The following is a 16,411-nucleotide window of genomic DNA, read 5'->3' as shown; positions in this document are numbered from 1 at the left end:
CAGTTAACATTCCCATAAATATGAATGCCTTTTGTTTTACTTTGTTTTGTTTTTTTTAAGCATTTGGTCCACTGACCTGATCACTAAGCCACGAATGAAGCCAAAAACCTTGCTTCATGGTTTTAGTTACTGTTGAAAATGCAACATTATTTTGTGTCACAAAATCTGTCACATGGTTGAGCACATGCCACCAAACTGCTATGACTTAGCACTGCAGTAATGGCATGCTCTTCTCATTCATTAAACTGATTTCCCATTGTTTTAAGGAAAGAGCATAGACACTAAAGACCAATGTTATATTTCTATAAGTAGACATTTTTTAAACCTTCTGCTCTTTACAGCCAAGATTCAGATTCTTGGCTCCAGGGTGCAGACTACTCTCACAAAAACTTGTTTCAGAACATGTGCTCTACATTTGTTTCCTAGGATGCAAACGGCTTGGGCATGTGCTGACTAAAACTCAACACCAAAGGGATTTAGTCAGATTCCTAGAGTTTGGAAAACATTTTGCTATGCAATTTGGGTAAAGATCATAAAATAATGCTTTTTTCTTCTTCTTCTTAACTTCTAACCATTGGGCAGCTTTTCAGATTGTTTCCAGACAATTTTATTAAGATACTGAATCAACCTTCACACTAGAATGAATGGATATAATATTGAGCTCAGGTAATATCTTTTGAATGTGTTGAGAATAAATTTTCACATCCATTTAAATATATTAATTGGTGAGGACGGGCTTTCTGCCTAAACGAAGGATTCTGATACCAGAGAGCACAGTCAAAATAGGCTAGTGGAAGCCTTTCTTTCAGGGATACTGTATCTGGGGAAACTTGAGGGGAAAAGCTATAATATTGCTTTATACTAACATCCCAGTTACTACCTTCCAAACTGCTTTCACTCAGTATCGCTAGGCTTGTGTCAGAAATCCAAAGAAAAATGAAAAATGGCAATTACTTCATTCTCCTTACAGGTTAGTTGCCAAAATTAAATTTTTCTGATGTTGTTCAGTGGGCCATGAAAGTAAAATCATGTTTCCATTACCCAAATGTTAGAATTTTAGGAACTATCAGCCAGAATCACATTAAAATAAAAGTTGTTTGGAAAGTGCATTACAATTCTTTAAAAAAGGCCAAACTGCTCAATTTTGTTCGATTTTAAATTAAGTTCTAGGGAGGAGTGGCCAAGATGGCAGAGTAGGAAGACCCTGAGCTCACCTCCTCCCACGGGCACACCAAAGTTACAAATATTTACAGAGCAACTATTGATGAGAACACCCTGAAGACCAGAAGATCTTCTACAACTAAAGATATAAAGAAGGAACACAACAGGATGAGTAGGAGAGGCAGAGACGCAGTATAGTCAAGACCCATACCACCTGGTGGCCCACACACAGAAAGGAGGATAATTACAATTGCAGAGGTTCTCTCCAAGGAGCGAGGGATCTGAGCCCCGCATCAGGCTCCCATGTCCAGGGGTCCTGAACCTGGAAGATGAGCCCACAGAACATCTGGCTTTGAAGTCCAGTGGGGATTAATTTGGGGAAAGCCAGTGGGCTGTGGGAAACAGAGACTCCACTCTTAAAGGGTGCACACAAAATCTCACATGCTCTAGCACCCAGGGCAGAAGCAGTAATGTGAAAGGAGCCTGGGTCAGACCCACTTGTCAAACTTGCAGAGCCTCCTGGAGAGGGAGGAAGCAATCGGGACTCACAATGGGGAAATAGATGCTGGCAGCAGCCATTTGGGGGGCTCATTCTACCACATGGACACTGGTGCTGGCAGGCGCCATTTTGGAATCCACCCTCGAGCTTGTTAGCCCCAGGACCTGGCCCCAACCACCAGCCAGTCAGCACAAGTCCTCGGACGCTTCAGGCCAAGCAGCAAGCAGAAAGGATACAGAGCCCCACCAACCAGCAGGCCTGCTGCCTTAAAATCCCCTAAGCCCACAGCCATCCCAGGACCTGGCCCTGTTCACCATAGGACCTAGGACCAGGCCCCTCATACCACTGTGCAGGCACCAGCCCCAGGACCCCCAGAGCCCTGCAGCCAGAGACACTGGGACATGGCTGTACACACCAGTGAGCTGGCACTAGCCCCAGGACCAGCATCACACATCAGTCAGTAGGCAACAGACCCAGGAACCCCTGGACCCTGGCCCTGCCCACCAATGGGCCAAAACACCAATTCCAGGACCCAACAGGCACTGCAGCCAGAGACCCCAGGACCTGGCCCCACCCACCAGTGGCTGGTACTAGCCCCAGGACCAGCGTCAGCAACCAGTGGGTAGGCATCAGCCCCAGGACCACCTGGCCTCTAGCCCTGCCCACCATTCCCACAAATCAGTCAATGTGATACACCACACTAACAAACTGAAGAATAAAAATCATACGATCATCTCAATAGATGCAGGAAAAGCGTCTCACAAAATTCAACATTCATTTATGATAAAAAAAAACTCTCTACAAAGTGGGTATAGAAGGAACATACCTCAACATAATAAAGCCCATGTATGATAATCCCACAGCTAACATCGTACTCAGTGTTGAAAAGCTGAAAGCATTTCCTCTAAGATCAGGAACAAGACAAGGGTGCCCACTCTCACCACTTTTAGTCAACATAGTATCGGAAGTCCTAGCCACTGAAATCAGACAAGAAAAAGAAACAAAAGGAATCCAAATTGGAAAGGAAGAAGTAAAACGGTCACTGTTTGCAGATGACATGATACTATGCATAGAAAATCCTAAAAATGCCACCCAAAACTACTAGAGTTCATCAATGAATTCAGTAATGTTGCAAGATACAAAATTAATATACAGCAATCTGTTGCATTTCTATACTCTAACAAACTATCAAAAAGAGGAATTAAGAAAATAATCCCATTGACAATTGCATCAAAAAGAATAAAAATGCCAGGGAATAAATTTAACTAAGGAGAAAAAAGACCTGTATTCAATATAAACTCCCAGTTATAAGATAATTAAGTACTAAGGATGTAATCAACACCATAATAAATATAATTGAAAGTAGTCAAGAGACTAAAGCCTAAGAGTTCTCATCTTAGGATGAGAAAAAAAATTTTTCCTATTTCTTTAATGTTGTATCTATGTGACATGATGGATGTTCACTAACTTATTGTGGTAATCATTTCATGATGTAAGCAAATCATTATGCTGAACATCTTAGCACAAACTATTGGGTGTAAGATAGGCTCAATGATGTATTGTACAACAAGGGGAATACAGCCAATATTTTGTAATAACTGAAAAGGGAAAGTAACTTTTAAAAATTGTATAAGAAATTTTTTAAAATCTTAAAAAAATCATTATTCCCTACATCTTAAACTTATACAGTGCTGTATAACAATTATATCTCAATAAAACTGGATTTACATTTTTTAAAATAAATGAAGTTCTGAGGATGGAATAGAGAATGTCTTTTCTTGCATTTTTAAGTGAGCGATTTCATTGTGTTTTCAGTAGATTTCTGAGTCACCTCTGCTTTGATTTTTTTAGCATTTTGTAAATATTTCTGTTTATTTAAATCTGCTTTGAGTTCTTATTCATGTGCATATGTTTATATACACAAATTATTTATATACACAAATAAATATAAATGTATCCATGAGAAATCATTCCACTGCTACCTCCCACTGGTGAACAGAAATATTGTTTCAATGATTGTCTTTGTAACCTGTGAGCAGTTTTAGACAGTGCTTTATTCACTTATTCATAAATTAATACAACAAATGATTTTATTACACCATGTGTCAACACTACTGAAAACTCTGTAGTATGAAAATACTAAATATATATAATGAAAATTCACTAGTATTTATCCTGAAAGCTCTGAACTGTGAGTTCCTTGAAGATAACAAGGAGAATATTAATTTTAATTTAAGCCTGACTATATACAAATCAATAGGACTATAGGACCCAGTTCCATTAAAAACAAAATTTTGTAAAGGATTGGGTAAAAAGCAAGAAATTGCCTTGTGATAGATATTACCATATATCTAAATAAAATGATAATAACAGAAGCAAACTCTCCTAGGTAATCTTCACATCTTACTCTCTTCCTTTTTTATGATCTTATAAAATATTTATTTCAAGTAATTCTCTTAACAATTGAGAGAAACACATAACCTTGCTCTTCGTCTTTCAAAATTTTTCCACACTTAGTTTGGGTATAAAATTTGTTTATTTATTGAAATATATATTACAGAATATATTTTTCCAGATTTATTGCAATATAGTTGACATATAATACTTTATAAGTTTGTATACAACATAATGATTTGATATACATATATATTGGGAAATGATTACCAAAATAAGATTAGTTAACACATCCATCACTTCACATACTGACTTTGTGTGTGTGTGTGGTAAGAACTTTTAAGATCTACTTTCCCAGCAATATTCCAATATACAGTACAATATTGTTAACTATAGTCAGCATGCACTACATTACATCCTCAGACATTTTTCATCTTAAAATTAAAATTTGTACTATTTGACCACCTTCACCTATTTCCCCCATTTCACATGCCTGCTAATCAATACTCCGCTATTTCTATGAAATCAATTGTTTTAGATTCCACACAGAAGTGAGATCATACAGTACTTGTGTTTCTCTGTCTAATTTATTTCACTTAGCATAAAACCCTCTAGGTCCATCCATGTTGTCACAAATGGCAAGATGTCTATTTTATGGCTGGATAATATTTCATTGTGCATGTGTGTGTGTGTATACATACACACACACACACACACACACATATATCATATCTTCTTTATCCATTCATCTTTTGATGGACACTTAGGTTGCTTCCATATCTTGGCAATTGTAAATAATGATGCTATGAACACTAAGGTGCATGTATCTTTTTGAATTAGTGTTTTTGTTGTTTTTTTGAATAAATACCCTGGAGTGGAATTGCTGGGTCATACGGTAGTTCTATTTTTAGTTTTTCAAGAAACCTCCATACTTTTTCCATAGTGGCTGGACCAATTTACAATCCCACTAACAGTGTACTAGGGCTCCCATTTCTCCACATCCTCACCAACACTTGTTATTTGGGGGCTTTTTTATGATAGTCATCCTGACAAGTATGAAGTGATATCTCATTGTGGTTTTAATTTGCATTTCTCTGATGATTAATGATATTGAGCATTGTCTCATGTGCCTTTTGGTCATCTTATTTAGAAAGATGTCTATTCAGGTCTTCTGCCCATTTTTTAACCAGGTTGACACATTCATATATTTTTATGGTGTTAATTCATTTTTTTTCCACATGAAGAACACGCTTTGGCATTTTTTTGTAAGGGAGGACTAATGGTCATGAACTCCTTCAATTTTTGCTGATTTGGGCAAGTGTTTATCTCTTCTTCACTTCTGAAGGTTAGTAGTCTTGGTTGACTTTTTTTTTTCCAATATTTTGAATGTATCATCCCACTGTCTTCTAGCCTGCAAAGTTTCTGTTGAGAAATCCACCAACAGTCTTATGGGAGTTCCCTTGTATGTGACAAGTCACTTTTCTCTTTCTGCTTTCAAAATTTTCTCTTTGACTTTTGACAATTTAATTACAATGTGTCTTGGTGCAGCTCTTTTGGGTTCAATATATTTTGGGTCTTTTTCAGCCATATTGCTTTAAATAGACTTCAGTTACTATTCATTCCTTTCTGGGATTCCCATAATGAATATATTATTCCATTTGATGGTATCCCAAAAGTTCCATAGGCCTTCTTCACTTTTTTCTTATTCTTTTTCTTTTTCCTCCTCTGACTGGATAATTTCAAATAACCTATCTTCTAGTTCACTGATTCTTTTTTCTGCTTGGTTGAGTCTTTTGTTGAAGCTCTCTATTGAATTCCTCAGTTCAGTCACTGTACTCTTCAGCTTTAGGATTTCTCTTTATTTATTTTTTATTTTTTTGTAAAGTTCTCTGTTGAACTTCTCATTTGTTCATGCACTGTTTTCCTAATTTCATTTGGTTGTTTGTGTGTTCTTGCAGTTCACTAAACTTCTTTAGAAGATTATTCTGAATTCTTTGTTAGACAGCTCATAGATTTCTACTTCTTAAGGGTCAGTTATTAGAAGCTTTATTAGTTTCCTTTGGTGGTGTTATGTTACCTGATTCTTTGTGATCCTTGATTCCTTGCATTGGCCTGCACATTTGAGTAAGCAGTCTTCTCTTCCAGACTTTACAGGTTCGCTTCATCTGGGACAGCCCTTTAAGAGTCAGCTTCACTTGAGGTTTTAAATAGGTCAGCTGGTAGCATCCATGGGCATGTGGGGCTTGCTATCAGGGTCTCCAGCTGGGCAAGACCACTTCCCATGCTCTGAGGTTGAGGGGACACCCACTGTCTGGGCTCTACAGTAGTGCAGGCCTACTAGCTGGGCTCTGCATTCAAACAGGGCAGCTGGGTGGCTCCCTAATTGGACAGGGCTGCTGGCTGTGCTCTGAGGTCAGGTGGGGCCTCAAGCTTGGCTCTGAAATTATCTCTGGTCTTCAGAAGTTTCATGCTGCATTCCTGGCAGGGTGATGCCATTGGGTGGACTAAGCAATTGGGCAAGGCTATCAGCTGGGCTCTGCAATCATTTCTGGTTGGGTGTGGTCTCAGGCTGTGCTCCCCAACTGGGTGATGCTGCTGGCTGGATTCCATGTTCAGGCAGGGCTGCACATAGGGTTTCACGGATGGACAAGGCCTCAGACTGTGCTATGCCACTAGGCAGGGATGTAGACTATGCTGTCAAGTTGTGTGGGATAGTAGGCTGGGTTTTGGATCAGGTAGGCCACTGGCTGTACTCCTTTGTTGGGCGAAGTTGCTGGCTGGGTCACGGTCAGAAGAGTTCTCCAGCTGTATCTCACAGTTGGGTGGGGCATTCAGGCAGGGTTGTTGTCTAGACTCCCTAATCAGGTAAGGCCACAGGCTATGTTTCACAATTCGGCAGGTTCATTAGCTGGGCTCTCTACCTGGATGAGATTGCAAACTATGTTCAGCAATCAGGCAAGGCCATAGGCTAGCCTCTGTTGTGAGATGGGGCAGTAGGCTGTGCTCCATGTGTAGGCAGGACCATAAGCTATGTTCTGAGGCTGTTCACATCACTATTCATGCTCCCATGTTATACAGTTCTGGAGACTGTACTTGACAGCTGGACAGTACTGCTGGCCTGGTTCCCCGCCCTTACACAGCTGTAGGATGGACTCCATGACTGCCCAGATTCTCTGGTCATGCTTCCTGGTTAGACAGGACTGGAGGCTATACTCAGCAGTTGGACAGGGTTGCAAATTTGTTTTTCTGCCTGAGCAGGGCTATAGAACGGGCTCCATAGCTCCTAGCTGGCTAGAGACCCAAATCAGGCAGAACTGCCAACCAAGCTTCCTGGCCAGATAGGATCACTGGTTCACTCGGCAGATAGGCAGAGCCACTGGCTGGGATTTATGCTCAGCCATGCTGCAAGGAGGAATGTGGTCCACCAAGATCTGAGTGCTGGTTGCTGTAAGCCCCAGCCCCCTTCTCTCTCTCTGATCCCCAGGGGTCAAGCCCTGTAGATTCCCCCAGTGAGCTCCATGTCACAAGATCTGAATGAGCCTCCTGGGAAGCATCCCACAACAGTGGGAGAGCTAGATGTTCACCTTGGTCTCTCTTCCCACTGGAGAAAGTGCAGGCTCAGGGGTGCCCTCGTGGTGCAGCTCTGTGCAAGCCTGGGAAAGGGGCAATGTGTTGGAGTATAGCAGCTACTCTTACTCCTCTAATGCAGTCCTTGGTCTCTGTTGTCCAGGAGGTACTTCAGTCTCACCGCTGGGTTTTGGGATTTTCTCAATCGTGTATTGTTTATGAACAGTTGCTAGTTGGTCTTATCGTGAGGGGTATTGAAGTCAGGAACAACCTATGTCACCACCTTGATGGTGTCATCATCTTCACATCTCTCTTGATGTAATCCATTGGTCTACGTCTCATATAGATGCCCAGCTAGATCTGTCCCTCTCTGTGTTTCTTGTATGCACAAAGGCATCAAAGGTATTAATAAATAGAAGACAGATGACACTTCCTTCGTTTCTCAGAGAGGGAAGGTAAGATGAGCACTAGCACCACAGATGGACAAAATCACACCTTCTCTGAACACCTGGACTCAGGCATAGGTAAAGCCCCAGAGCGCACCCCAGAACCAATAAGAGAATAGGCCCTTGGGAAGGTCAGAAGTCAAGCTGGCTGGGGATGAAAAGCAAAAATGAAGACCACTTCAAGGGGAACAGAGCTGGTAATAAGACATGGCCTAAGGCATTTTTCTCTTATTACAGACACATACCCCACCTTCTGACACCAGCCACATCTGCTTCTCTCTCTTTAGCACACGGAACAAACCACAAATATAGTGCAGACAAGGAAACAGAACACACTTCTTTTTTTAAAATTAATTAATTAATTAATTTATTTATTTATTTATTTATTTATTTTTGGCTGTGTTGGGTCTTCGTTGCTGCACGCGGGCTTTCTCTAGTTGCGGTGAATGGGGGCTACTCTTCGTTGTGGTGTGTGGGCTTCTCATTGCGGTGGCTTCTCTTGCTGTGGAGCGTGGGCTGTAGGCACATGAGCTTCAGTAGTTGTGGTACATGGGCTTAGTCGTTGTGGCTCGTGGGCTCTAGAGCGCAGGCTCAGTAGTTGTGGTGCACGGGCTTAGTTACTCCGCGGCATGTGAGATCTTCCCGGACCAGGGATCAAACCCATGTCCCTTGCATTGGCAGGCGGATTCTTAACCACTGCACCACCAGGGAAGTCCCCAGAACACACTTCTTATGATTCTAAACTATTTTGAATAGGCAACAAGCTACCTTATATTTATTATTTTAAAGGTGACTTTAGCATTGAAATTCTTGACAGATTAAGAAAAAAACATAATTTTTATAATTTCTCAATATTGGATATTAACTTGAATTATTTGAACACATAATAGGTATAGTTTAAATATAGCAGGTCAAATCATATATCTAGCTATCTATTAACTGCTAGTAGTAAATACCCAATATAAAATAGTTTATAAAGTAAGAGTTTTTCTAATTTTTCAACACAAGTACTATAGTTTATAAAGTCAGAGTTTTTCTAATTTTTCAACACAATAAAGAAGTCTATTGCATTAAGGAATCTCCATTCCTTTCACCAAAAGAAACGCAAGAAATATTTGTGAGTTGGATGCTTTCCACACTTTGTTTTATTAGAAATCATGGCTCAGAGAGCTGTGGGTAGAGACCACCATCCAGCTCAGTTCAAGAAATAAAGTCTGAGTCTAGTCACTGTTAACCTAGCAGTCCTCAGTATCTTCATGGAACAATTTCATTGTTTCCCCTCAACATCATGGAACAATTGCAGTGTTAAGTGATACATAGCATGTTTTCCCCAAGATTTTAAACATGTGAATTGTCACTTTGTTCTTCACCTTATCAGATTTCTGTTGTGAATGTAGACAAAATTTTATGACTAACACATATTGCTAAGCCAGCATCTAATTAGTATTATGTAAGCTATAATACAACATAACTCAAACTAGAATATTTTAAAAGCCAAAACACATATCTTCCCAAAGTGGTGTCTGCTAGTAAAGCCCAGTATGTATATTTAGCTAAATCTGTTCTTTATACTAGATGTATATTTATTTCAAAGTCAATGTATTTTAAGTCAATCTCCAAAATGCTTCTCTTAACCACTTTTTTATGTTCTCACCATGATGCATTATTTAAATGATATTCCATTACTGACTTTGTGGATACAAGAGGATTCCAGAAGAACACAGAGTCATTTAAAATTAAAGGTATTCTATATCAACCAGGATCAGCACTTTATAAAAATAGAACTATATACATAACATACACACCCACAAGAAAATCAATTCCCCACACAGCCACTTTAATCCCACAAAATAGATAATCAAACAATCTATTCACCACAAAATAAATAGGAAGAGGCACAAAATAGCTCTTTATACTTCACAGGAAAGTCATGGATCCTGAAACTCTGTTTCTCTTTCCCTCTTTTCATCCACCAGTGCCTATCATTTGAGTAGTTCTCAAAAGGCTAGAAAAGCGGAAAAGATGAAACATTTTATAGTTTTTAAAATGTATTTCTTAAGATAGTGTGTATACTTGTCTAATTGTGGAGCACTTACTGATCATCCATTATATACCAGACACTGTCTTAGGCTCTTTATATGTATCTCATTTGAATCTCCCCACAACCTTACAAGGTAAATGGTAGCTTCTACTTTTATGGATGATCAAATCACATCTGAAGCTAAATTAATGTTGGAGGTGGATAGTTAATGAACTTGGGTCACCTGTCTGACTTTAAAGATCATATTCCCTCTCCACTTTGTAATCTGGACCTTAATCTGTGTACCTCTATTTAAAGGATGCAGGACATTAGGGTTAGTTTTGTAGCACGCCACAATTTGGGGTCCAGGATATTTTTCATGTCTTCACAAGATATTCAAGCAACACAAGCACAGGTGTCAAAAGAATTCCCATTTCCTGTTTGTATTTTCCCCCCGTTCCAAGCTTCTATTCTCCACATTGCCAAAGCATCTACAGCACTAGTATTATCACTTTCTCTAGAGTTCAGGACTCCCGCCTCTAAATCTCATACCTGTCACTTACTCCTGAGAACACTTTCCTTGACCCCTCATTCCTGGAGTAGATATCTATGCATTTTTGCTACAATTTTTGTACTGCTTTTTTAGCTAAGAATCTCCTCACTTGAATTTCAGTACAGTTATCAATCTGGTAGGTCTTTCTCAACAAATTCAGGGAAATAATTAGTCCTCTTGGGAGCTGGTTTAAGTAACTATTTTCTCATTTCCCCCAAGGGGAGAGCATGGCTAATATCATTCTAGGTATAAAAGAGATAAGATAATTTATTACATTCAATGGATGTCTAAGACATTAGCACTTAATTCCCTCTCAGGACCCTACTGAGAAGGCTAGTAGAGTGTTTTCTGTTTAGTCTGTGTCCACTCTGCATATTCTCCCAGGATTAGAGCATTTTCATAACTGTCAGTAAAATATTTTAAGATACCTCTGGATTTTGTTTTCATCCTTTTATATCTGTTCCCTCTCACTTAATCAGTACAGCCCCTGTACTCATAGTCTTGGGAGAGTCTTGTGACAAGGTGCAAAAGAGAAGAAATCCATGAGTCCCAGAGCTGGAGAGGATTCGATGGTAGAGACAACATGTCTTGGCAACGAAATGAGGGATGAGGACTGGGGACAATAAAGCTTTACCTGTTCCTTCCCCAGAAAAGGAAGTGACTCTGCTGAGTTCTGAGCTGAAAGGAGGGCATCTATTGACTCTGAAAGCAAAGGAGGTTCCCAGCCCAGATTCTAGACACTGCATCTGTATGTGAGCAAGAACTGACAAAGAAATGGTGGCATGAATAGGCAGGCAGGGCTACCAGCAGATTTGCAAAATATCTTAGCACCTCAAATGTTATCTGGAAGCAGGAGAGAGCCTCAGGCTCTGAAGGGGCCATGCAGGGCAGTAGAATGGATGTCCCATCACTGAGAGCTGTGGACTCCCAACCAATAACTCACTCGCCTACTCCCAGGAAATCCCAAGTCTTAACACCACATAAGATGCCAGAACTCAAGCATAACTTTTGCGGGCAAGGACATGAAACTCCAGAAGAGCCAAGGTTAAGTTTCCTATCAATGGAACAGAATGAGGGCTCAAAGTAAATATTAAAACAAACAAAAGAAATGCCCAAGTTTTACACCAAGATCATACCCCTGTTGGTCTTCAAAGCAACCCCAGAATGTTACAAGGGCAGATCTGTTTCTTTACTTTTCTCCCATACGATTAAATGACAACTTCGACAAGTAGGTTGCCATGGCTAGTAAGAGGCAGGTCTGGGACCTAAGGCTTCCTGGTTTAATTTATATCCTATCTACATTCTGAAAAACAACTTCACTCTTGTAAATTTAACCTGAACTCATCATGGAAGATTCAGCTTTTAATTTCTAATAACTCTCAAACAAATAATTTACTTGCTAGATGTTTATAAAAATGATATGAATAATTGCACCAGATTTATAAAATTCAATGACCATAATGAAGAAACAGCACCATTCATAATTAAATAGCCACTTTGTTTTTGCCAGCAGACAAAATCTAAATACTAACAATATACTGATGATGTATTATCTTTAGAGTGTTATTTCAACATTTTGAAGGTCACTAATTCATGAAATTCTGTTTTACATGATCCAAAACAGTGACACTGATGAAAATTTCTACCCCATTGGTCACAGAGGTAGCAGATCTCTGATTCTGACCTCTGATATTTGCATATTCAGATGTATTTTAAAGTTTATGTATGCCTGTTAATATTTGCTCAGCATGTACAATGTCTTGTTATACTTGAGGACAGAAAACTTATGTACATATCATGAACTAAGAATACTTACAGAATTTTATTAAGCATAGTTTAAATTCATACAAATTGAACACACAATTTATGCACTGAGAATATGCAAAGTAACTGTTTAGTTTAGATTAGGTTAATTGGGAAAAGATTTCTCGAGGAAATTAATTACCATTTCAATTTTGAAGTAATTGATAGATATAAGCAAAGAGGAGAATATACACCCAGAGGGATGAAACTGAAGACATGCAATTTATGGCAGGTTCAGTGGGCAAACTACTACTCTAAGAAGTATCCATCCATTCTTTTATTCAACAGACATACATTGAACACAGTTTATACTGAGAACAGTGTTAAGCACTGAGGATATAGAGTCACGTAACACAGCATTCCTGTCTTCAAGCTTACAGTTTCACGGAAGACATAGGCAAGTAAAAATACACTAGGACACAACAAGATTAGAAAAAAAAAAAAAAAGATTCCATTCATTTTCCCAGAGCTGTAGGATACAGGTAGGAAACTGAAATGAAATTAGGAAAATGGGCTTTGGAGGATCTAGTAAGGATCAGCTAATAAGAGTAAATACTATCTTTCTCCTTCTTTCTTCTTCAAGCTTCCCTAGAAAGAGGTCTGCATTTGTTGCTTCAACATCACCCATGCTTTAACTCCTTGCAATCTGGCTTCCATGCCTATAGTTCTATTATTCTACACAATCATAAGTCTTCAATGACTCCTTGGTGGCCCAATCCCTGGGTCTTTGCTCGGTTGTCATTCTCTGGAGTGACCCCTTCTTTAACCTCTACCATCTCTTCCAGAACACTTTCTTTCCATGTTTTCCTGTCACCCCGAGACCTCCTTTTCCCATCTCCTCAATGTAGGCATTCCTTGAGTTCCGCACTTGATCATTTTCCCTCCTCTCTTTACATGTGCTCTCTCTCCTCTGGCAATGTCATCTAGCTGTATGAGCTCCATTCTGTATGGATGATTCCAAATTCCATTCTTAGAATCCTCACTTTTCCTCAGGTCCTCCAATATCTAGAATTTGATTGAGGAAATTCTACCTTAATATATGACCTAGGTAACTTGTATCAATCACATTTTTAATTTTCAGTATTTTAAGATGCTTTGACATCTGGGGCTTTGCTGACTCGAGAGAGACTACCCATCCCAGGGTTAACTAATTCCAAGAGATAGCAAGCTACTTGCTGGTGAGCACGCCTTTCATATGCAAACCAACCAACTCCAAGTTCACATTCCAACCTGCCTCTTATCAGGACCCTGCAGCCTAGGATACTATCCCCCTGCCCTAAATCATCGCAGGGCCAGGTGCTAGACAACTAGAGACAACTACTATATTCAAACTAACAAATCTTAAGCCTACTCAGCTGCTTACCCTGCCTCTTCCATTCCTTCCCTTGAAAAACCACAACAGAGGCTTTTTCCCATGCTTTCCCCTTGCTTCTTCTGTCTCCTGACCAACCCTGATGCTTTACCATATAGCCCTGCATGACATACCATGCCTCCTATGTCTAGAAATCTATGACTACAAAAGCTTCTTCCTTAATAAAAATCATCCCCATGTCCGTGTGTCTTTAACCATATCTGATTAAAACAAATCCAGGATACATTTTGAAACATAATTGAACCTATGTTTTTGAAAATAAACTTCACAACCCCCTATGCTCCCCATTTTTATATTAGTACCATGATCCTTGAAATCAATAAGACCCAAGCCTTCAGAGCCATTTTTGGCATTTCCTTCTCTCTTGCCACATACATTTTATCACTTGCACAACTTCAGCAATTACCTCTACACAATTACACAGGCTTCCTTTTTATCGTCACAGCCCTGATGTGATCTTCCACTGTCTCTCACTGAGATTATTTTAATAGCCTCCCAACTAAGCTTCCCATCTTCTTCCTCTCCCAGATCCAATCCATCCTACAAAATGGGACCAGATTTATTTCCCAAAAGTCACCCCCAATCATACTGCCCGCCTGGCCAAATACCTTCAGTGGCTCCTCATTCATTTCCCACTGCGTAAAAATTATATCCTTAGGCTAATTCAAAAGAAAAAGTATAGTTCAAGAGATAGAAAAAGACCCAAAAGAATCCAATGTCTTAAAAGCTAAAGGAAAAAAATAATTAATTGAATGAAGATTATTAGCATCCATTGCCATGCTCCATTTTTGTTAAAATATTGCATTAAGTGGAACACAGATAATTATATATACCAATAATCATGTATCTCCAATCATATACTGAAGATAGAGGTTGAAACACTTTATTAAGGACTACCAAAAGGTGACCCCATTGGGGGGTAAGAGGTCAAAGCACCTCCTGCCTTTCCTGATTATGAAGCCCTCAAGAGTGATTTTCAGGTTTTTCCCATGTTCACTGAGTCTACATTTCTAGGAAAACTATTATTCTTCTTGAGCAGAGACCTTTTATCCCAGAGTCTAGAGATAATTTTGTACTCAAACATGAATACCATAGACCTAGTCCAAAAATTTTATTATAATCTCAAAACAGATGAACATCTGTTCACATGAAAAATGAATGGGGTCTTCCCTGGTGGCGCAGTGGTTGGGAGTCCGCCTGCCAATGGAGGGGACATTGATCCCTGGTCTGGGAAGATGCCACATGCCACGGAGCAACTAAGCCCATGCGCCACAGCTACTGAGCTTGCACTCTAGAGCCCGTGCGCCACAACTACTGAGCCTGCGTGCCACAACTACTGACGCCCTCGCACCTAGAGCCCATGCTCCACAACAAGAGAAGCCACCACAATGAGAAGCCCACGCACCGCAAGGAAGAGTAGCCCCCGCTCGCTGCAACTAGAGAAAGCCCGTATGCAGCAACGAAGACCCAACGCAGCCTAAATCAATCAATCAATCAATCAATCAATAAAAGTAAATGCTTAGAAAAATTGGGGGAGGATTAAAAACAACAAAACCAAACAAACAAACAAAACAACAAAATGAATAATGGCCCGCGATACAGTCTTCCAGAGGAGTATATGCTGACAACAGGTTCTAGCTAACAATTTGTCTGTGTTGGCATGACAATAAAACTATATACAGTAATATGGTAACGCTTAAGTCCATTAAAGCAGGAAACATGCATATGCTTATATAGTATACGTTATAAAAGAAATCCCTAGAACCAAGTAAGACATTTGTTTTCCTTTTTCCTTGGTATTCACTTTTTTTCCCCTAGCCAGACATAGGGTGTTATTGGTTATAAATAATCTGTGGTAAAGCTTTGCCTTTTATAACAGAATGAGAAATACATGATAAACTATGTAGAAGGTATGATACACAGAGCACATTCCAGACCAAAAGGAACAAAACATGTCCCAACATCTCTCCCATCCCAAGTTGAAAGACTTGTGCATTACTGTAACAAATTACTTTGTGCAGTATTGTGGTATTATATTACCAAGTGAGAGAGAGTCACACTGTGAGATAATAAGGTAGAAATCTATGATATGTAATTGTTCCAAAGGCTGGTGATGCCTGAAATCTGTCCTGAGATGTTTGATACTCCACATAATTTCAAAGGGGCCCACAACATCAGCACAGGTTCCTGCCTGCCACTTTGGTATTCTGTGATCACTCCTTGGGGTGTGCTAAGGAATTTCACAGTCAAACAATTCTTTGAACATATGGTTACTATCTCAGAAAATACAAACTAAAAATTCAGATCAACTAAAGTGAAAAAATTTAAAGCAGCAGGAGTATAGTTTTTTCAAATGATATTTTACAATGATTTTATATCATAAAAGCAGAACTCATTTTAGTAAAGAAAAAACATGAGACTTTTCTCATGATTATTGTGTGTACTGTTGGTGATTTTACTTATTAACATAGAGTATTTCTCTCATCTCAGTAAGCTATCTTATCCTATCTTAAAAGACAGACATGTTGATTCATATTTAAAAAGAAAGGAGGGAAGGAAGGGTGGAGGGGTGGAAGGAAGGGTGGAGGGGTGGAAG

General features: G+C 39.5%; 2 long non-coding RNA genes across 2 annotated transcripts in view; both read left to right on the top strand.

Annotated features, from left to right (window-relative positions):
- LOC309630482 overlaps positions 1 to 16,411 on the top strand; it is a 532,185-nt gene that overhangs the window by 54,273 nt on the left and 461,501 nt on the right. The window lies entirely within an intron of this gene.
- Positions 2,251 to 16,411, top strand: part of LOC309630483 — a 29,274-nt gene continuing 15,113 nt past the window's right edge. Inside the window, exon 1 of the long non-coding RNA XR_014245698.1 lies at positions 2,251 to 16,404. This is a non-coding gene — a long non-coding RNA (uncharacterized lncRNA). The remainder of the gene's footprint in view (positions 16,405 to 16,411) is intronic.

This window comes from Balaenoptera borealis (assembly GCF_965194805.1).
Source record: "Balaenoptera borealis genome assembly, chromosome: 6".
NCBI classification, from domain to species: Eukaryota; Metazoa; Chordata; class Mammalia; order Artiodactyla; family Balaenopteridae; genus Balaenoptera; species Balaenoptera borealis.
This window is presented reverse-complemented; position numbering and strand designations above follow the sequence as displayed.